At 44.6% G+C, this 22,460-nt stretch overlaps 1 pseudogene; it reads left to right on the top strand.

Annotated features, from left to right (window-relative positions):
* Nucleotides 1-459: 459 nt before the first annotated feature.
* On the top strand, nucleotides 460-2,920 carry LOC143626482 (G-type lectin S-receptor-like serine/threonine-protein kinase SD2-5; annotated as a pseudogene).
* The last annotated feature ends 19,540 nt before the right edge of the window (nucleotides 2,921-22,460 follow it).

The raw sequence follows: 22,460 nt of genomic DNA, 5'->3' as shown, positions 1-22,460 counted from the left end.
AATTTAAACCATTGCTTTTGAGATCAATAACTAGTTAAAACCTTCTTGTTTATTGGGAAGATCATAGAATGGGGCTTGTGATTTGGGTTGTAGGTCGCAACGATTCCATCCAGGTTTTATCGCACTGGTCCTTTGGGCGGCTGGTTTTTGCCGTAACAGGAGATGGTGGGCTTGGTCTATCCGAGGTCGTTTGCGATCGTGGGCGTATGAAGTCGTCTTTTGCCATTGGGTTATCCTGGATGGTCGGGCCTCTGTTCGTTGGTGGTTCAGAAAATAAAGATAAGACAATCTGTTATATGATTACAAAGTTCTAGCTCCATGTCTCCAATTAGTGGTCCACACGGTAGCTGTATTCAATGAGGTAGCTGTATTCAATGAGTCACTATAGCGTTGACTTGACTTACAAACAGATTTTTGGTGTCTTGAATCATGCATTCTTCATAGAAGTGTTCATTAATCATGAGGATTTGTAGTTTCTTCCTTGCCTTTTTCGTAATACTCAGTGTTATTATCCACTGCTGAACCACCTCCTACAGCAAATATTTCCTCTGCATGGACCACCAATTACGTGCAGCCCACTTTCGTGGTGCCCATACTGCTTAGGGAAACAAATGTAGTTCAATTCGCCTTTGGCTTCTTCTGTGAAGAAGATTCTACGTCTTACATCTTTGCCATATTCATTACGGGAAACAATGAATCCCCCTGGAATCCTAAGGTCGTTTGGTCAGCAAACTGAGATCATCCAGTAGCGATGAATGCGACACTGAATTTCACTATAGATGGAGAATTGTTCCTACAGGATGTAGATGGAAGCATAGTTTGGACCACCAACACTGCAGGAAGATCAGTTGCTGGCATGAACCTAACAGATACCGGAAATCTGATGTTATTCGATCACCAAAAGTCGGTAGTTTGGCAATCTTTTGATCATCCAACAGACTGTTTGGTACCTGGCCAAAAGCTGTGTACAGGTCAAAAAATGAAATCTTCTGTTTCTTCTACCAATTCGTCGGAAGGTATGTATTCTCTTCAAGTCAAGAATGAAGGTGTCTTTGCCTACGTTGAATCAAATCCGCCGCAACCCTATTTCAGTTTGCTTGGCGTAGTATATGATACAAATACTGGAAGAAGATGCATTAGGTTCCTGAATGGGAGTTTCTCACTAGTCATAGATTCTTCCAAGCCACGTGATCCTGATGTTGCGATTTACATACCTCAAGCATCATCTGCCCAGTATTTGAAACTTATGCCAGATGGCCATTTGAAAGTGTTTGAACAGCAAGTATTTGATGGCAGCTGGCCGGTGGTAGCCGATCTTCTTACAAAATATGGTATAGGAGAGTGTGATTATCCTTTGGTTTGCGGAAGAAATTCCATTTGCTCGATCAATCAACAATGTAGTTGTCCCACAAAAGAATACTTTAGACCAGTGAACGATCGCCAACCCAATCTTGGTTGTTCTGAAATTACTCCTCTCTCATGTAATTCTACACAATATCAACAATTTGTCAAATTTGAAAATATCACATTCGTGGACTCTACTTTCTACATGGAGGGGGTGGATATGGAGACTTGCAATCAAGCATGTCTAAACAATTGTTCATGCAAAGCAGCCTTTTTTCAGTATTCTTCAAATGCTTCAAGTGGAAAATGTATTTTACCGTCAGAGCTAAATGGAATGAAAACTGCTAATCCATATTATAATATTTCAGCATTCATAAAAGTCCAGAATGTTACGATGCCTCCTTTGTCTCCACCAGTTGCAAGAGTTGCAGGCTCTGTAAATCATTTGTTTCCTCAAGTAGCAACAGTTGTAGGCTCTACGATTGGAAGTTTTGTACTTCTGCTAATTGTGCTCGTAGGGTGTACTACATACGTAGTCCATAAGCGAAAAAGGGATATTGAAATGGAGGAAGAGTATATAGATCAAGTAACAGGGGTGCCGACTTGGTTTTCTTATGAAGACCTGAAAACCGCCACAGAGAACTTTAGTAAAAAGCTTGGTGAAGGAGGATACGGATCAGTTTTTGAAGGGTCGCTCGGAGATGGAACCAAGATTGCAGTAAAATGTCTTGAAGGTCTTGCGCATGTTAAGAAATCATTCTTAGCTGAGGTTCAATCTATTGGTAGCATTCACCATGTTAATCTGGTAAGACTTCGGGGGTTCTGTACGTGGAAATCACAAAGATTTCTAGTGTATGATTTCATGAGTAACGGGTCACTAGATCGGTGGATCTACCATGGAGTTCGGGAGCACATACTCGAATGGGAATGTAGAAAGAAAATTATTCTTGATATAGCCAAAGGTTTAGCATATCTTCATGAAGAGTGTAGGCAAAAAATTGTGCATCTTGATATTAAGCCGCAAAACATACTTCTAGACAATGATTTCAATGCCAAAGTATCCGATGTTGGGTTATCTAAGCTCATTGACAAAACTCAAACCGAAGTGATGAGTACCATAAAAGGAACCCCGGGCTATATTGCTCCAGAGTGGCGGACCTCAATTATCACTGAAAGGCTTGATGTATACAGCTTTGGGATTGTTCTCCTGGAGATCTTATGTGGCAAAAAAAATTTTGATAGATCTCAGCCAGAAGAAAGCCGGTACTTGCTCTCTGTCTTTCAGGAATGTTGGGAGCAAGGAACATTGCTAGATATGGTTGATAGACACAGTGAGGATATGCAGGTACACAATACAGAAGTGGTGGATATGATGAATGTGGCTGCATGGTGTTTACAAACAAACTTTAAGAGAAGGCCTTCAATGTCGTCGGTGGTTAAGGTGTTAGAAGGAGGAATGGATGTTGAATCGAACTTGGATTACAACTTCACAAATCCAAGAATACAGGAACCGGCAGTTAGAGAAGAGAAAGATATCACACTCTTGTCGTCATCTCTACTCTCGGGGCCAAGATAAGTAGCCATGAGGTTCTTGTGGATCATATCCGTGCAGTCTTTTTAATATTTTCTTTCTTTTTTTCTTTTCGTGTTCTTTTAGACATGGTATTCATCACTTGCTGTCTATTTGAAAATCAAATGGTCGTTTAAAAAGCACCAGATGTCCATATCTTTTATCAATCAGCAGTTAGCTATGTTTTTAATGATCCAACCAGTATTTGTACTCTTTTAGAAACCAAAGATGTTGAGTTGGTTAGTATGGAAGAAAATTCAAAAAAATGTTAGGTAGTAAATAGTAGAGGGACTAAACTGTAAATGTCTAATAGTTTAGTGTTGCAATTGTATTATGGTCATATACATATACAGGAGTGTGAATGAGAAATCGTGTCGATGATTTGAGAGTATTTCCTTCTTCTGGCTTCTTGTTCTCTTAATCGATTATATTACCATTTAATACTGAAGAAACGTGGATCGACTCACTGGTAGATGATCTACTTTCCTCGGGTGTGATTATGCTATTTCACCGATGGTTTCTCTTGGATCTGGGTTCTTCCACCTACAAAATGAACAGCACCGTAAACTTACCCCTCAGAAAGGGACAGGGGGGGTCCTCTTTGGGGTAACCCTCCGGTGTGAGAATAAGTATTTGTGGAGAAGATAATAATATCCGAGTAAGGAAATCTGGAGAGTATTGCTTAATAGCTGAATGCTCTGTATGATTGTGTTACTGGATGTAACTGTCTGATTGAATGTAATTGAATATGATTGAATATGATTGAATGGCTCTCCTTGTGGAGTTGATGCTGTATTTATAGTGCTGGGGTTTCCACTGATTGGGCTCAGCCTTGTTGGCCTCCTCCAATTGCTCTGCGCCACGTGTCCTCTGGGACACCTGGTGCTTTCTCATTGGTTATAATCACGTGGTAGCACATGGGTTATGCTGAGTTGTCCACCTTTCATTCGGCAGCTGTCAACATCAGCATATTCTTATTCCTTAAAAAGATACCTTCTGGAAGGTTGTCTGACGTGCACAATCAAGGTTGCCCTAATCCTGATTTGGATAAGGGTGAGGTTGATTATGTGCATGTATGATATGCGCCTATCCTGAGGATGCGCGAGGTCTTCTCTTTATTCTCACGCGCAGATGTTTCATGCGCAGATGTGATATGCACAAGCATGTGATATGCGCCGCGCGCTGATGCGCCACGCGCATATGTGATGCGTGAGCATATGTGATGCGTGAGCATATGTGATGCCTGGGCATCTGTGGTGCCTGGGCATATGATGCCTGAGCATGTGTGGTGCCTGGGCATATGATGCCTGAGCATGTGATGCATGAGCATATGTGATATGCGCCATGCGCATAGGTTTTGGCTTTGCGCCTTCGTAATGTCTTGATTTCAAGCCTCTTGTCTATATCTTGTGGGTTGACCCGCCTTGCTCGGTGTTGAGGCGGGTACATACCTCTTCAAGCCCCCCAGTCTAATGTGTGTCTTGTCTCGCGCGAGCGAGGCAAGATAGATATTAGACTTAACAGTTTGTTCTTTTAGTAGGGGTTTGTCTTTTTCTTCTTATTATTCACCGTTGCGCGAAATTCTATCCTTTTGGTTGCAAACGAATCGTCCCTGTACGTGGTTGGTTGTTGCTGACGTGGGCCAGTGATGGAGACGTGTCAGGCCTTTCGTGTGCTCGAGGTGCTACAGTTGCCTTTCGTGTCCCCTCACATGCTGTCAGGGACACGTGTCGCGCTCGCGTTGGTCCGTTCCTGCGAGTGGTGGCGCGTGAACTCTGGCAGCAGCCGTATAGTTTCCTTTCATGTCCCCTCACACAGCGTCAGGGACACGTGTCGCGCTCGCATTGGCTTAAACCGGGAAGGGAGGGCGCGTGAAGTCCGTTCAGCACCAAAATTTCTCTCTCCTGGGCCTATAAAAGCCAGCCCTTAGAGTTTTTTTGTCCTTCATCTTCTTGTTTAATATTCATAGCTCTTTTCTTTCTTTCATTCTATTCCGATTACCGTCTTCTGCTTCCAGGTCTCTGTTCTTCAGATCATCCTTTGCTCGTTGTCACAGTTGTATGTCTGATAGCTCAGACAACACAATCTCCCCCATCCATTGCCGTAGAAAATCGTTAGTAATGTCTACATTGAAGAAGACCGGCAAGGGGAAGAAGGCTGCTGAGGGCTCATCGGAGGAGGTAGGGAGGACCAAGGCCGTGAAGAGGTGGAATGAAATCCCCTGCAAATTGAGGCAGGCCGATCTTGACAGCCTCATCGCCTCTCAGGGTTTTCCCCCTCTGTTTGGCTGCATGTTGCCTGTGGCCGGGCAAACGGCGGCGGACCCGCCCACCGGCTATATATCCCTTTATAGCCACTTTTTCACCCACTGCAACCTTCGTCTCCCGATGACAAGGTTTGTGGGTGCGCTGCTTAAGTTTTATGGGATTCATATATCCCAAGTCCATCCGTTTGGATTTGTGCGCATGACTCACTTTGAGTTCATGTGCAAATCCCAGCGCGAGGAGCCCACACCTCGGCGCTTTCAGTTTTTTTACAAGCCCAAGATCCAAGATTCTTGGTTCTCATTTATTCCTCGCAGTCAGAAGGTGAAGTGCTCCACTGTTTCATTCAAGAGCCTTCATGACTGGTCTGAGAGGTTTTTCTATATAAGGGCTGGTGTGATCCCTATCCGCATGACCATGCGGGCGATTTCTTCTGCGCCTGCGGATGTGGGTGTCCTCAAGAACCCAACTGGCGCCTGGGTTAAAAAGTTGACCGCTGAACCATCCCCCGCCAAGAACATTTGTGAGGAGGCGCTAGTGGGGGTTTGTATGAGCAGGAGGTGGGCGGACAGCGCGACTGAGCCCGTTATCCAAGTGGACGGCTTGTGTAAGTTAATCTCATTGCTTTACTTCTGCGCGAATATAATTCTTTTTGCTGATATCATTTGACTTGTTTTGTGCAGTCACCAAGGAGTATATCCACGCCGCATATGATGAGCATATGGAGGGTGGCTCCGTCGCGCTCGGCGCTGGGGAGGTTGGTTTCCCCGATCGCTTTGATGACATGTTCATCCCTGTTGATCTGGGATTTGTCTTCGACAGCGATGCGCCTGGTAAGCCTTTGTACTTATGCATTTTCCTTTATAATACCAAATTTTGCTAACACTTCTGTTGCGTGTATTGTAGATGCGCTCGAAAACTACGAGCTGGAGCTCGCGGAAGAGGAGGAGGAGGAGGAGGCGCCCCAACTAAAGCGTAAAGCTAAGGGGAAAACTGGCGCGGGGGCCAGTAAGAAACAGAAGAAAGATGTTGCCCCTGTTATTCAGGATCCTCCTACTCAGGCGGGGGGATTTGGGAAAACCCAGGAGTTTACCACCAAGGTTTCCTTGTCTTCCCTGCCTCAAAAAGTGGGCAGACCTCCTGTCCACCTGAGATATGGTGCCACTACCTCCTCCCTTCGCGCGGCGGAAAAGGGAAGCGGTGTTGCGCCTTCGACAGGTATACTTTGCTTATCTTTTATGGTTCTATGAGCGCGATTCTGATAGAATTACTAATGAATCTTTGCTCACTCAAATGTTTGTAGAGCCGGCGACAGCGCAACAAGATGCCGAGGCTGCGCCGGAGGTCGCTTCGAAGTCCCCTGTTTTACCCTCAAAGAAGGGTAGAATGGACTTCATGGCGATGTTTGCTTCGCGAACGGAGTTGCGCCAAGGTACGTATTGCGCTCTTTTTTTTTTTTCTGACTTTCTTTTAGATTTAGTCATGAACCATTTCTTTTTGTTGATTTTTTCATAGAAGCCGTAGCTGGCGTACAAGCTGCTGGTGGCACTCCTGGCGCCGGTGCCAGCGCCGTTGGCTCTTCTCCTGCTCCTGCAAGCGATGAATCTCCCCTCATTGGGATTACTAAGGAGCAGGAGGCCGTTTTGCGCGCCGACCTGGCGGCGTCGAGACCTCCTTCACCTCCTCCTGCGCACAGCCCTCCTCGCGAGACCGATTTTGGCTCTAGGTCGCAGGAGAAAAGGCCTGTTTCCGAGGAGGAAGAGGAGTTTGAAGTTGAAGACTCCGACCGCGGTCGCGCCAGTCCTGCAGCGCCACGAGGCTTCGCGGCGGAGCCTTCTCGTGGGGCTGGCGCTGACTTTTCTGCTTCATCCCCGCAGGTATAGGTTCTTTTTTGCTCCGCTGCGCGGACTTCCATCTTAATGTGTTGACTTAGATAATTTCTTTGTTTTTGCAGGAAGCCGATCACATTTATCGCCCGAGATGGACTATTACTGAAGACAGCACATTTCAGTCCATGGGTGTGTGTGCGGAATTCTGGGCTCATGCTGTGCCTCCATCTGAAAGGAGGTTCCAGGAGGACCGCGCTCGCGACGACCTGCTCAACGATCATATGTTTGCTGGGTCAGCCTTCTTTGCTGCCTCCCAAGAGCTTCGCTCTGATTACGTAAATGTACGTGATGCTCTTGCGGAAGCCAAGCAAGAGGCTAAGGTGTCTGCTTGGCATCTTTCTGATGCTCGCGAGAGAGCTGAGAAGCTCCAAGCAGAGCTCAGTGAGAACAGAGCAAGTGCCAACAGCGCCTTCGTGAAGCGCGGTCATGAGCTTCAGGCTGCGCGGGAGAAGCTGCAGGCGGCGGAGGCGGACGCGGCCAAGTTTGCGCGCAGAGCGCGCGACTTGGAGCTGGAGGCGGAGGCGCGTGACCAAGCTCTTGTCCAGTCTATCACTGAAAAATCATCACTGGAGAGTGAGGTTGCGCGCCTGAAGAAGGAGCTGGCGGCCGCGCAGGCCGATAAAGATGAGGCCTTGGCGACGGCAGCGTCTAGCCAGGAAGCACTTGATGCTGCGCGGGCGGAAAAAGAAGAAACCTTGGCGGCAGCAGCGTCCGACAAAGAGGAGCTGAAAAAGACTAAGGAAACTGTTGAGTTATTAAACTCTCAGGTTCCTGCCCTCGAGACGTCTGTTGCTGGCCTCGCGCAGGATCGCCAATGGCTAATCTCACAGGGCATGACTCGTTGCGCTTTCGCGATGAAATACTCAGACGAGTTTCAGGCCCTTGTGATGGACTGCAACGCTGCCGCGCGCTTGGTGGGTCGAGCTGAAGGGTTTACGGATGGCTATGAATATGGCATGTTGAAGAAGAACCCATCCGAGTACCCTTATCAGAGCGACGCTGCCTGCGCGGAAATGGCCGCGATGGGGGAGAAGTATATGAATACTCCCATTCCCATCCTTGCGCAGGTACTTTAACTTTAATGAGATTACTTTGATTTATTTTCGAAGTATGTGTGTACTCATATTTTTCCTTATGATTTGCAGATATCCGCGCTTGCTGACCAGCCCGATCTCGTCGCGCTAAAGAAATTACTTGACGAGTGCGAAGGGGCTGGCGGCGGCAATGATGGCGCGGGGAATACTGCTCCTGCTAGCGGCTCTGGCGTGGCCAAAGGATCTGCTCCTGACACTATCGTGATAGAACACTCCATTTTTGACGAAGAACTTGACTATGGTCAGTTTGGAGATGACGAGGAGCAGGCTGCGCCAGATGCTGAGGGCGATGATGAGGATGATGAAGAGGCTGATGTCAACGTGGAGACTTGAGAAGCCCTTCATGTTTTTTATTTTTATTTGTAGTTTGTATCTCATCTTGTAAACTTGTAAATTTCAATGCTTTGGAATGAAATTTTGTTTTTCCCTTCTTCGCATCTTGCGCATTCCCATTCATCTCTTTATATCGCATGTTTGCTTGTTGAATATAAGATATGCTTGCACGTTGGAATAAGAACAAGGTTGTAAGGAATTTATTATACTTAATCCTTGTCATATTGTAAGTGATATTTCCATATCTTGATTATGTTGACACGCGCCTTGGAGTTTTCATTATTCCTCTTTTGCGCGACGTTTTCGCGCATGGAATTATGAATTTTTTAGCCTTTACGTGTCAATATGTGTTACTCAGATATCCATTACATTTTCATGCGCGACCTCGACCTGAGACCTTAACAACTATGTTTTGGCATTTGCTTTGCCTTAGTTGTGTTTAGGTATTTTTATGGTCAGGGTGCGCAGTATGTAGGATGGATGTTGTGAGTGATTTGAGCTAAGGCTCACATTATTGGGCTAAGGCCCTGACGTTTTAGAGTTAAGACTCATTAACGTGTTTGAGCTTGAAGCTCGCGCATGTATGTTTTACTTCGTTTTATTTCGTTTTGATGTCAATACAGTGTTATCATATTGCTCAAAATTAATAAAGGGAAGTGTGAAACATGTATGCAAAAGGTAATAGAATTGGGCTAAGGCCCTGACGTTTTAGAGTTAAGACTCGTTAACGCGTTTGAGCTTGAAGCTCGCGCATGTATGTTTTACTTCGTTTTTATTTCGTTTTGATGTCAATACAATGTTGTCATATTGCTCAAAACTAATAAAGGGAAGTGTGAAACATGTATGCAAAAGGTAATAGAATCCACATTAAGAGAAGATAGCGCGTATCATTATTTATAATGGCTTAAAAAGCCTTGATTACAAACTTGACATTTTTACATGAAACATTTTCTAAGCTGTGCCGCGTTCCATGCGCGCGGGATCTTCTTTCCATTCAAATCTTTTAAAGCATATGCGCCTTTCCCCAATTCTTCTGAGATTTGATACGGTCCCTCCCAATTGGGTGACATTTTTCCCGGGGTATCGCGCGGCTAGCTTCATTGTTTCGAAGGACAAAATCATTTTTCTTGAAGTGGCATTCTTTCACACGCTGGTTGTAATATTTTTCCAGTTTTTTCTTGTATTTGGCTTCACTGATGATAGCCGCCTCTCTGCGCCCTTCAAGTAAGTTGAGATCCAACCTTCTTTCGCGCTCGTTATCAATCTTGCTCATCATGAGCACTCTATGGGATGGGCATCCAATTTCCGCTGGAATCATTGCCTCTGTTCCATAGGTTAGGCTGAACGGGGATTCGCCATTGCTGGTTTTGCTTAATGTCCTGTGTGCCCACAGGACATTAGGTAGCTCTTCGACCCAAGAATGGGATTCTCCCTCCAACATTTTCTTCATCCCATTTAACAAGCTTTGGTTCGCGCGTTCCACTTGTCCATTCCCCTGAGGGTGATAAACTGAAGTGAAAATTTGGCTGACGCAATTCCTTGAGCCAGCTGGGTATCTTCTTGTCAGTGAATTGCTTGCCATTATCACTCACAATTTCCATGGGCAAGCCAAAACGGCATATGATGTGGCTCCAGATAAACTGCTTCATCGCTTCGGCTGTTATTTTTGCTAGTGGCTTGGCTTCAACCCATTTTGTGAAATAATCTACCGCCACTACCAAAAATTTTACTCGCCCAGGCGCTTGCGGTAGGGGACCCACAATGTCGATTGCCCATTTGTGGAAAGGCCATGCAGAGGTCACTGGAATCAAGTTGTTCTTTGGCCGCATGGTGTTTGGCGCATAGCTCTGACATGCTTTGCATTTTTGGATCTCCTTTAGAGCGTCCAAGTACATGCCTGGCCAATAATAACCTGCGCTCATTGCCTTGGCAACCACCATGCGCGGGCCAGCATGTATTCCACAGATTCCTTCGTGTATCTCTCTGATCACATAGCTTGCTTCCTCAGCATCTAGGCATTTCATGAGTGGTCCCAGATAAGAGCGTCGATATAATGTACCATCAAGCAGTTCATAGTTTTGCGACTTGTGTCTTATTTTCCTCGCCTGTGCGCGATCGTCTGGTACTCTTCCCTCCTTCAAGAATTCCATTATTGGAGTTATCCATGATGAAGGGGTTGTATGAGTTACAAGGACAGACTTCGCTCCCACCGACGGGTTGCTCATTACTTCTACTCTGACATCTTTGCCAAAGTGATCAAAACTGGTTGATGCCATCTTGCTCAGCGCGTCAGCAGATTTGTTTTCACTGCGCGGAATATGAATGATTCTGAAGCCTTCAAATTGCTCGATGAGCTTTTTCGCCTGCTCCAGATACAGAGGCATGGTGTTCTCCTTGGCATCATAAAGGCCATTGACCTGTGCTGCTACCAAGTATGAATCAACATGGGCCTCTAGCTTTTTGACTCCAAATTTGTGCGCGATGCGCAGCCCAGCCAGCAGGGCTTCATACTCAGCCTCATTGTTGGTGCTCTTGAAGTCCAACCTGATGGCGTAAGTATATTCATGATTCTCTGGATCCACCAGTTTGAGGCCTGCGCCGGACCCCTCGTTGTTTGAAGCTCCATCAGTGAACAATCTCCAAACATTTTCTTCATCATTTGCCCGCGGAGGGTCTACCTCGCGCTGAGCTTCTTCAATTTTTCCTTCCGGAATTTCGGCGATGAAATCAGCTAAAACTTGTCCCTTTATTGCTGGACGGGGCTTATAGGAGATCGTGTGCTCTCCTAATTCCAGCGCCCACTTTGTCAGCCTTCCTGAGAGCGCGGGGCGCCGCAAGACTTGCTGGATGTTGTAACCAGTCAGAACTTCAATGGGATGACCATTGAAATATCTATGAAGCTTGCGCGACGCGTGTGTTAGTGACAAAACTAACCTTTCCATGATGGAGTAGCGCGTCTCAGGATCTGTCAGCACCCGACTCACATAGTATATTGGAGTTTGGATTCCCTTGCGATCCACCAATAATACTGCGCCGATGGCGCGCTCTCCTGCTGATAGGTATAATGTCAAAGTTTCACCAGGAAGTGGAGCTGTGAGCGCGGGCAGATTTATCAAACATTCTTTGATCTCACTGAAAGCTTGCTCGGCCTCAGGAGTCCATTTGAACTGACTTTTCTTTAAGCAGTTTCTCAATGTATTGACAAATGGGGTAGATTTGGTTGCATGGTTCGCTAGGAACCTGTTGATTGATACCAATCTACCATTCAGCTTCTGAACTTCTTTCATGGTGGATGGCGAGGGCATGTCAAGGATGGCCTCCACCTTCTCAGGGTTCACCTTGAAACCATCCTTGGTGACCATTACACCTAGAAATTTTCCCTCTAGTACGCCGAAAGTGCATTTGCTCGGATTGAGCTTCATGTTAACTTTCTTTAGGCGCCCAAGGGTTTCTTCGATGTCTTTGAGCATTTGCTTTTCCTCCCTACTTTTGATCACCAAATCATCCACATAGACTTCTAGGTTTCTTCCAATCTGCTCGCTGAAAACAGCATCCATAAGTCTTTGGTAGGTGGCTCCCGCATTCTTCAAACCAAAGGGCATTTTTGTGTAACAAAAAACACCCTTGTCGGTTCTGAAGGCGGTCTTGTCCTCGTCTTGTGGTGCCATTTGAATCTGGTGATAGCCCTTGTAGGCATCCAGGAAACATTTGAGCTTGAATGGCGCCACGGAGTCCACCTTTGCGTCGATGTTTGGGAGGGGGTAACAATCTTTTGGGCACGCTTTGTTGAGATCCTTGAAGTCAATGCACATCCTCCATGACCCGTTACTTTTCTTTACCATCACAGGATTGGCTACCCATGTCTGGTATCGTATCGGGCGGATGATGTTTGCGCGCAATAGATCCTCAACCTGCTCATTCATGGCCCTCGCCTTCTCATCCCCCATGACTCTCTTCTTTTGAGCAATTGGCTCTACAGACTTGAAGGTGTTGAGAGAATGTTGCGCCAGGTCTAGCGGAACCCCAGTCATATCAGAGTGTTGCCACGCGAAGACCGACATATATGCTGTGAGCAATCTTTTCATTCTCAACCACGTGTCGTCTGATATCGTAGCGCCAATTGTGATTGTCTGCTCCGGGAATTTTGGGTTGAGAATCCATTCCTCTGGCGCGTTGTCTGCCATTGGAAGTTTCATCCTCCCTTCCCGCGGAGTACTTGTCACTGCGCACAAATGATCTCGGTATACAAAAGTTACACCTGTTGGTGTTGGGAACCCCAATGCGCCGTGCGCTGGCGACGGTATGGCGTTGAATTGGGCAATCGTTTCCCTACCCAAGATCATATTGTGGCAAGAAGTGGTGGGCAAGACCAGGAAGTTAACAACTTCGGCTCGCTTGTGTTTCTCATCCCCCATGGTTAGTTCAAATTGTATTTGACCTAGGGGATGAATGATTTCATTTGAAACACCCGAGATCGGGGCATTCACAATTTCAAGCCTTGCCTGGTCTGCCGGATCCAGTTTCCTGAAACATTGCTCATACATGATGTCTGATTCGCTGCCAGTGTCCACCAGGACTTTTGACACTTCATAATGAGCAATGTGTGTAGTGATGACAAGAGGACTGCTGATGGAAGGGCCTCCCCTGATTCTTGGGAAGATGACTTGTTGCTCGCGCCAATCTCCTTGGATTTGCGCGCTTCTCTTTCTTGATATTTGCCCTTGCCTTCCTCCCTCGGCTACACAGATTCTTTTGTACTTTTTGCTGGCTGAGGCTCCTGATTGTTCATTTTCTGGTCTTGAGTTTTTTACCAGGTGAGCCAGCTTGCCTGATTTCACATCCTTCTCAATTGCATCCTTCAAGTGGTGGCATGCATCAGTGTTGTGTCCTGTGGATTTGTGAAATTCACAGTACTTGCCACTGTCTGATGGTCCCTTGTAGTGTAGTGGCTTGGGGCTTTTGAATTGGACATTCTCAGTGCTTAACACCTGTGAAGGCGTTTTAGTGAGGGGAGTCCATATTCTTGGCAGAGGTCTGCTAGGATCTCTGCCGCCCTCCCTATTGTCACCCTCCCCGCGACTACGACCGTCTTTTTGGGGCTGGGGTGAGCTTGGTTGCGCCTGCTTTTCTGCGGAAGAAAAACTGGTTGATTGCAACCTGGACCATACAGAGTTCTGTTTGCCCCTTTTTTCTTTGCTGCGCGGTGACTCAGCTTGATGCGCTCTTTCTCTTGCCCTATCTTGGGCAATTTGTTTTTCATTTCTCGCGAAAACTCGCGATGCTTCCATTAACTTGGCCCACGTGGTGGGCATGCCATCTCTGCTTACGAGAGCTCGGCGGAGTTGATCACTGCGCGCGCCTTGTATAAAGGCCACGCGCAATAGTTGCTCAGTGATGCCTCCGATTGCCAGAGACTCCTGATTGAAACGAGTGATGTAGTCTTCAATCGTTTCATCATTCCTGCGCACGCAGTGCATGATGTCATCAGGGTCGCGCGTGTGTCTGCGCTGCTGTACGAAGTGGGCTTGGAACTTTTCCAATAGTTCCTCGAACCCATCAATTTGCACAGTCGGCAAGCTCTCGAACCAGACACGCGCCGCGCCCGTGAGGCAGCGAGCAAACATGTGACACCATGTTGGCATCGTCCAGCTCTCTAGGTTTCCCGTGTTGTAAAAACCTTGCAAGAAATCGTCTGGATCTGTTGTGCCGTCATATTTGCCCAAACCACTTGGCATCTTGGTTTTGTGCTGGATGGGAGCCTTAGCGATGCGCTCAGTGAACTTTGAATGTTTCACCAAGATGGCTGGTCTGTACGGTGTGGTTACGTCCACTTGCCCTCTAACTGGTGGGCTGTACGGTATTTGCAGATCCAGATCGGCTCTGGCTCCAGGCGCCATGTTCACAGGCGCGCGGAGCTGTGAGCCTCCTGCATGAGTATCTCGCGTCTTCCTCATGCTGTGCACTTCTTCATCACTGAACTCAGTGTGTGCAGTGTGAACAGAATGTCCTTCTTCCGGCGCGCGCGGCCTTTTTGTTCCATGAACAGTTTGCTTATCAAACGCTTGCCTTTGTGTTAAGTCGGCTAGCTTTTTCTGTTTGACCATCTCATTGTACTTGTCCATTAGACGCCGCTGCTCGTTTATGAGCCATTCTTTAGGATCATTTGTTTCATCTTCTGGACCCATTGGTCCTTTTTGTTTCGCGCCGGCAAGATTTTGTAACGTGAGATCGTCTGGAGGAGTTTCAGTCTGGCCGTGAGGAGTTGTGATGAAGGGACGGTTACTGGTGGTGCGCGTAGAATCACGCGGCCCCCTCAGAAACTGCTGTCCCTCATTAACATCCTCACGTTCAATATCCTCCAGAACTTGATCAACGTTATGAACGCCAGAAACCATGGTGATTTTTTTTTATATATAGATCTGATGAGATCTGATTGCCGTTGTAACAGTGGATGGCGCCAATGAAGAAACGTGGATCGACTCACTGGTAGACGATCTACTTTCCTCGGGTGTGATTATGCTATTTCACCGATGGTTTCTCTTGGATCTGGGTTCTTCCACCTACAAAATGAACAGCACCGTAAACTTACCCCTCAGAAAGGGACAGGGGGGTCCTCTTTGGGGTAACCCTCCGGTGTGAGAATAAGTATTTGTGTAGAATATAATAATATCCGAGTAAGGAAATCCGGAGAGTATTGCTTAATAGCTGAATGCTCTGTATGATTGTGTTACTGGATGTAACTGTCTGATTGAATGTAATTGAATATGATTGAATATGATTGAATGGCTCTCCTTGTGGAGTTGATGCTGTATTTATAGTGCTGGGGTTTCCACTGATTGGGCTCAGCCTTGTTGGCCTCCTCCAATTGCTCTGCGCCACGTGTCCTCTGGGACACCTGGTGCTTTCTCATTGGTTATAATCACGTGGTAGCACATGGGTTATGCTGAGTTGTCCACCTTTCATTCGGCAGCTGTCAACATCAGCATATTCTTATTCCTTAAAAAGATACCTTCTGGAAGGTTGTCTGACGTGCACAATCAAGGTTGCCCTAATCCTGATTTGGATAAGGGTGAGGTTGATTATGTGCATGTATGATATGCGCCTATCCTGAGGATGCGCGAGGTCTTCTCTTTATTCTCACGCGCAGATGTTTCATGCGCAGATGTGATATGCACAAGCATGTGATATGCGCCGCGCGCTGATGCGCCACGCGCATATGTGATATGCGTGAGCATATGTGATGCGTGAGCATATGTGATGCCTGGGCATCTGTGGTGCCTGGGCATATGATGCCTGAGCATGTGTGGTGCCTGGGCATATGATGCCTGAGCATGTGATGCATGAGCATATGTGATATGCGTGAGCATATGTGATATGCGCCATGCGCATAGGTTTTGGCTTTTGCGCCTTCGTAATGTCTTGATTTCAAGCCTCTTGTCTATATCTTGTGGGTTGACCCGCCTTGCTCGGTGTTGAGGCGGGTACATACCTCTTCAAATACGTAACAAAAAAAATCATACGAACCGAAGTAGTAGTTGGTGGGTCATTTACCTTAGAGTAATGGTAGTTTGCCAAGAGTTTTATTATCTATATAGAAGTAAAAGAGAAAGGTCGGCGCCACATAATCATTTTGATTATTTTATTTTATTTTTTTTTTGACTTTCAAAGTGTGTTTGTTTTTTGGTTTGTTTGTTAAGCTATGCTTATACCCAACGAATCTAACAAATACTAAGCATATTTGCGTCTGCTTGCCGTCTAACGCTCGGGTTTTACCAACGTCTAGTTTTTACCGACCGAATAAACGTCGTATATATTTAATTTCTTTTATGTGCATATGCTAATAGTCATTTTATTTTTAATTTCACGAATTTATCTTTTGTTATTAGTTATGGTACCGTAAAACGTAATCGATACCGGCTGAATATAAGTCGAATCACCGTCGCAACGCTCAGGTTTTACCAACTGAAAAACGCTGTTTTAAATTAATCTAATTTTTATACAATAAGTTATATGAGTGCAGCTACATTTTTCTGTTTTTTTTTTCTAATATATTAATTTGAAGAACCTGTGTTTCAGTTTTAATCCGGTAACGTAATGAACGCAGCTGATACCGACAGAGTTCGCATTAGCTTGCCGCTGCAACACTCAAGTTTTACCAACAGAATTTGACGCAACGCGCACGAGAAATCATTAGCATATAGGTAAAGGAGACTTTTGGCGCCACAGAAGGGAAATAAGTTCCATGATTTATTTTTCAAATATATTAGATATTTATGAAATGCAAAGACAAAAGTTTGTTTTACCTGGGTGGTTAAGGTGTGTTGGTTAGAAGTTGTTTTTCTCATTTGCCCTGGTTCGATTATTGGGAAAATTACATTAACATTTATTTTTTTTTGGGGAAAGTTGCATTAACATTTAGCTTTTTTCTTTATTGTGTCGTTAATAGAGGTGCACAAACCGGTTTTTAAAAAAAAACCGGTTCGGTTATTAACCGGACCGGTTTTTTTTGGCCCGGAAAAAAACCGGTTCGGTTAATAACCGGACCGGTTAATAACCGGTTTTTTGCTGTCAAAACCCTAACCGGTCTAACCGGTTAGGACCGGTTTAGAAACCGGTTAGAACCGGTTAATAAACCGGTTTTTTTATTAACCGGTTTTTTTATTAACCGGTTTTTTTTTTTTTTTTAAATTTCGCGGTTTCAAATACGAATATTTGTTTTTTATATTTTGTACTTAATGAAGACCATTATTTTTTCACAGTATAAACAAACCGGTAACTACAAGGCAAAACGGTAACTACAAGGCAAAACGGACTGACCGAAGCCATTCTTTGCTTTCGTTGTTAGGGTTCTTTGCTTGGAAGATGAGTATGAGTGTGTGTTGGTGAATGTGTTTTCAACAAACCAAAGATTAAAAACACATAACTTTCATTTATAGTTTTTACATTAAAAATACAAACATTAAATCGTTATCGCATATTCGTAACTCAAAAATACAAACATTAAATCATTAACACTGAAGAAATCTCTGCCAAGAACTGTTGTTCATGATTTAACTCAAAAATACAAACATTAAATCGTGAACTAGCAGATGCTCCTGTTGTTCCCAATCACAGTTTGTTCATGATTTGCCTCCATGTTTGCTGTTTCTTTAACTAAATTAGAAAAATCCAAATCAACAAGTAAATAAGAGCACATATTAGGAAAAAGAATGCTTAGACACGATTACATGAACAACTTGCTGTTTCTTACTCATGATTTGCCTCCATGTTTGCTGTTTCTTTAACTAATTTTCTTCGCTACCCGATCCCGAGCTATTTCTTAGGTAATCGTCGTACGCGGCTTCTTCATCGGTCATTGGTTCAGTGTGTCCTTCATTGACCTCGTCTTCATACAAGCCCGCTTCATACTCCATTTCCCCCTCGAGTGAGCGTTGATGTTGTGCCCTATCTAAAGAGTCCAAGTAATCCTTGTAGCAAATCGACATCTCTATAGCTGGTGCAGTGAGTCGAGTCCTCCTAATCGATATAACCCTGCCAGAAACAGAAAAAGCAGACTCCGAAGCTACCGTGGAAGCTTGGACCGTTAGTAAATCTTTGGCCATGGCGGCGAGGATCGGAAACTCATCCTCCTTACCTCTCCACCAAGCCAGCAAATCAAGACTTCTAAATTCATCCGGAGTCATGTGTTTCACAAAGTTGGTACCACCATACCTTCCAAGTTCACTGCTTGGGGTGTTTACCTTTTGACGTTTACCGGCGTCTTCTCAAATCATGTAGTACATCCCCATTTCAAGGTCGGTTTGGGATTGGGATTGGGCAACAGCTCTTAACGAGTCATGAATTTGGGAAGACGACCCGTATTTTGTAAGGTAGACATCATACATGTTTGACAAGGTGGTGTTGAAAGCATTCTTTAAAGTTTGGCTATAATAGGGGTTTTGATCGTCGTTTAACCCTAGCTCATCACAAATTTTTTCTATTAAAGCTTCAACACCACCAACATTGATGCAAGGGTTTAACGCAGCAGCACATGTCAAAACAGCGGGTAGTTCTTGAAAATATTTTCTAAATTTTTCTTTCATTTTTACACCCATATCAAAATAAGGTGCACCCCTACAATGAAGTTCACTCAACTTTGTGCACATGACAACAATTTTTGGTAAAGCAATGGGGCTTGTTGTATAGTAAACCCCGGATAAACTAGTTGTGCAAGATTTAAAAATTTGAAGGACCTCCGTAACGATCTCAATCAATAACCAGTTTCTAGGATCGTACGGTGCACATTTACCCCTACTTGACAAAATTTGATGAAACGCAATTAATGATTCTTTTTGTTGGATGGCTTTCTCAAACATATTACAAGTCGAGTTCCATCTTGTTGGACAATCCCAATTTGGCCCCAACCATTGACAATTAGCTTCTACACAAAATTTTTTGTATCTTGAAAATGTTTTATTGTTGCTAAAAACATCTCGTAACATTCTTTTAAAATTGTTTCTTTGCGTTTCGATCACGTTTAACCCATCTTGCACGGCCAAGTTGATAATATGTGCAATGCATCGGCTATGAAAAAACGCTCCATCACAAATAGGTTTATACTTTAATTTTAAATGGCCAACCGCGGCCGTATTGTTGGACGCGTTATCAAACGAAATTGAAAAGATTTTATGTTCAATCTTGTATTGTCGAATGACTTTATCCAAGATTTGAAAAATATTTCTACCCGTGTGCGGGTAATCAAACAATTGAAACGCAACGGTTCGTTTCATCATTTGCCACGACTCGGGGTCAACCCAATGAGCCGTCACACAAATGTATGAGTCGGGCGAACCATGAGGTACCGACCACACATCCGTTGTTAAGTTTACACCAGTTTGTAAGTTTGAAAAGTATGAAATTAGTTCGGATTTAGCGTTTTTCCATGCTTTAAGACAATCTCTTCTAAGGGTCGAACGACTTACGTGTTGGTAGCGTGGTTGAACATAGTTTTGCATCATCTCCGTGAATTGAGGGTTGTCGAAGTGGTTGAAAGGAAGTGTTTGTTGAATCACAAAGTTTGAAAACTGTTGACGTACCGCTTCAACGTCGTACGTAAACACCGCTCCTTGATTCGTCATCTCCGGCTGCGAACTACTTCCCGATTCGTCCTTCAAGGCCTTGCAAAAGGGCCTTTGTACATGCGCTTTTAAAGTGGAGTTTGCATCTTTGCCATAAAACTTCAAACAATGTTTGCATCGAGCTTTTTGGCTACCGTTAGACATTTCGCATAGGTCGAAATGTTGCCAAACATCATGGTTTCGTTTCGTGGGGATGGCCCGAACGACCGTTTCTCCCGTGTTCGAGGCACCCATGTTGACGGATGAAGCAGCACTTTGGGAGGCCATGATAATCGACTACGAAATAAGAGTGGTATACTCGAGTATGAAATAAACGACTACGAAATAAGAGCGTATGGAGTGGTAATGTGGTATAATTGAGCGTGAGATAACAAAATAATCGCGTATGAAATAAACGTTTAGAGCGTTTGGAGTTGTATAATCGAGTGTGATCTGACCAATACCCAACCTAAACTATATATAGATGTTTGTGGGGGTAAAATGGTAAAAAAAAAAAAAAACGGTCCAAAAACAAAAAAAACGGGCATATAGCCGTTATACAACGTTCAAAAACCGGTTTTTAACCGGTTAACCGGTTATGGAGAAACCGGTTAACCGGTTTTTCCACAACGGTCAAAAACCGGTTAACCGGTTTTTCCATAACCGGTTAATAAAAAAAACCGGTTTTTCCATTAACCGGTTCGTTAACCGGTTTTGGATCTAGAACTTGTAACCGAAAGACGAACCGGCGGTTTGTAAACCGGTCAAACCGGTTTTTAAAAAACCGGTTTTCGTAAAAACCGGTTTCCGGTTTAAACCGGTAAACCGGTTCCCCAACCGGTTTTTTTGGCCATCTCTAGTCGTTAACCAACTGACATCAAATTTATTTATTTTTTTTGTTATTTTTTTTAACCGACTGAATTTGTGTACTCTCACCACCTCAACACTCGGAACCGATAATTCTCAGGTTTGAACAACACTCGGGTTTAGTGATCACGCCACCCCATTGGTCAGCCTCAAGTTTTATAGATTATTCACTTTAGTTCCGGTATCGTGACGAATGTAACCAAACGAATTTTTTTAGTTCTGGTACCGTAACGAGCACGATATATACCGACCAAATTCATGTAGACTCACAGCCGCAACGGTTGCGACCGACAACGCTCGGGTTTTACAGACACCCAATTTTAACGAACGATGACACCCCATTGGTCCACCTCAACTTTTAGAATATTCTTAGTTCCGGTACCGTAACGATCACGATGTATAGTGACCAAATTCATGTATACTCACCGCCTCAACGATCGCGACCGATGACGCTCGGGTTTACCAACCGAATACATATGCTAATTTTTTTTTTATAATTCGTTTTACATGTGCTGCTACATTTTTTCGGTTTCCTATTTTAAGAATTTATTTTTTTAGATTTACTTCCGATACCATAACAATTGACCAACTTCGTGTTAACTCGCGGCTGCAACGTCCGGGTGTTACCAAACAGTTTCCCCGCGCAACGCGCAGGTGAATCACTAGTTTACTTTATGTTTTATTTAATTTGTCCGTTGTAGTTTGTATGCTTATCTAAGCAGTATATATTCGGTGATGAGAAAATTAACTTGTTCTAGTACTTCATGATCTGCTGTTTGAGTTTTTGATATTCCAGCAACTATTATGGATATTATCTTTGTGATAATGAGCTATGGGATTTTCCAAAGGAACCCGACTTTTCAATCAGGGATAATAAATAAAAGGGAGTAACTTAGATGTACCAGTGGCTCAGTTTGACCTGACAGTTGAAGTCTTGAACAGGACTAAGCGATTTGGCAAATAGTTAACATATTCTCCAAAGTCAGTGCTCATTTTGGATCATGAGTGTAATGGCGGGGCGGCTGTTTTTTGGAATACATCTGGAAATTATGCTCATCGTGTTGGTTTCCTTGGAAATGCTTATTGTTCTTGTAGCTCTTGCTCGGAAGATTGTGGTTATTACCGTTTCCAGTAAATGCAGGCGATTGTTAATAATAAGCTAGACCTTGTGTTCATGCATTAGTTTAGTGAAGAAACACTAAGTGAGCCCGGTAGATTACGGATAATCTTAGGGTCAGGTAGATGTTTCCCACGAGGGTTAGGTCCGGCAAAGATGGTTATTCTTCTGATGACCTGCAAAACAGACACTGTGAGCTCGTCACTGAGAAGGAGGGGGTACCTCCTTGTGACCACCCTCCGGCGTGAGAATCAGACTAGATGGCTCTTGAATATAAGTGTATATTAATAGCTAGAGCAGATATCAGATAATATATGAAGATATAAGATGATGATACCGTTCCAAGGTGTTGGAGTATTTATAGCCAAAGGTAGGTTTCCAAGCAGGTACAGCCAGCTGTATAATATTCATGTTCAACCAACTGTGGGCTACGCACGTGCCATGCTGGTGGTTGGTGGGTAGGTAGCGGCTGATAGTGACATGGCCGGCTGTGCACTATTCCTATTCCACCAACTGCAGGCTATGTACGTGCCACGACAAGGGTTGGTGAGTAGGCAACGGCTGATAGTGACCTTAAGTACTAGAGCGTGCTGCTCGTCGTACTGTTGTCAGTGAGCTGTTGCTGCTTTGGTCAGATCTTTTGTCCATACCTTGGCAGGTATAGTACAAAAGATCCTCCAGAAGCGTACGGACTGGCTCATTTGGGCGGGAGTATTCCCGGCTTTGGGCGGGAGTATTCCCGGCTTGCTCATTCCTTCTTCAGGTGACATTACTGAATTATTTGAGAGTTAGTGCCTTGTGCGTGTAGCCTTGCTATTAGTGCGGGTAGCCTTCCCTGATGGCTTGTATCCGCAGCTGCGGGAACAGGCGGGCTACTTCACCATTG

Source organism: Bidens hawaiensis, unplaced genomic scaffold (assembly GCF_021521415.1).
Source record: "Bidens hawaiensis isolate Kalapana, Puna unplaced genomic scaffold, B.hawaiensis_p1.1 tig00004412_1, whole genome shotgun sequence".
Lineage (NCBI taxonomy): Eukaryota > Viridiplantae > Streptophyta > Magnoliopsida > Asterales > Asteraceae > Bidens > Bidens hawaiensis.
Note: the sequence above shows the minus strand (reverse complement) of the source record. Positions and strands in the feature narration are given on the sequence as shown.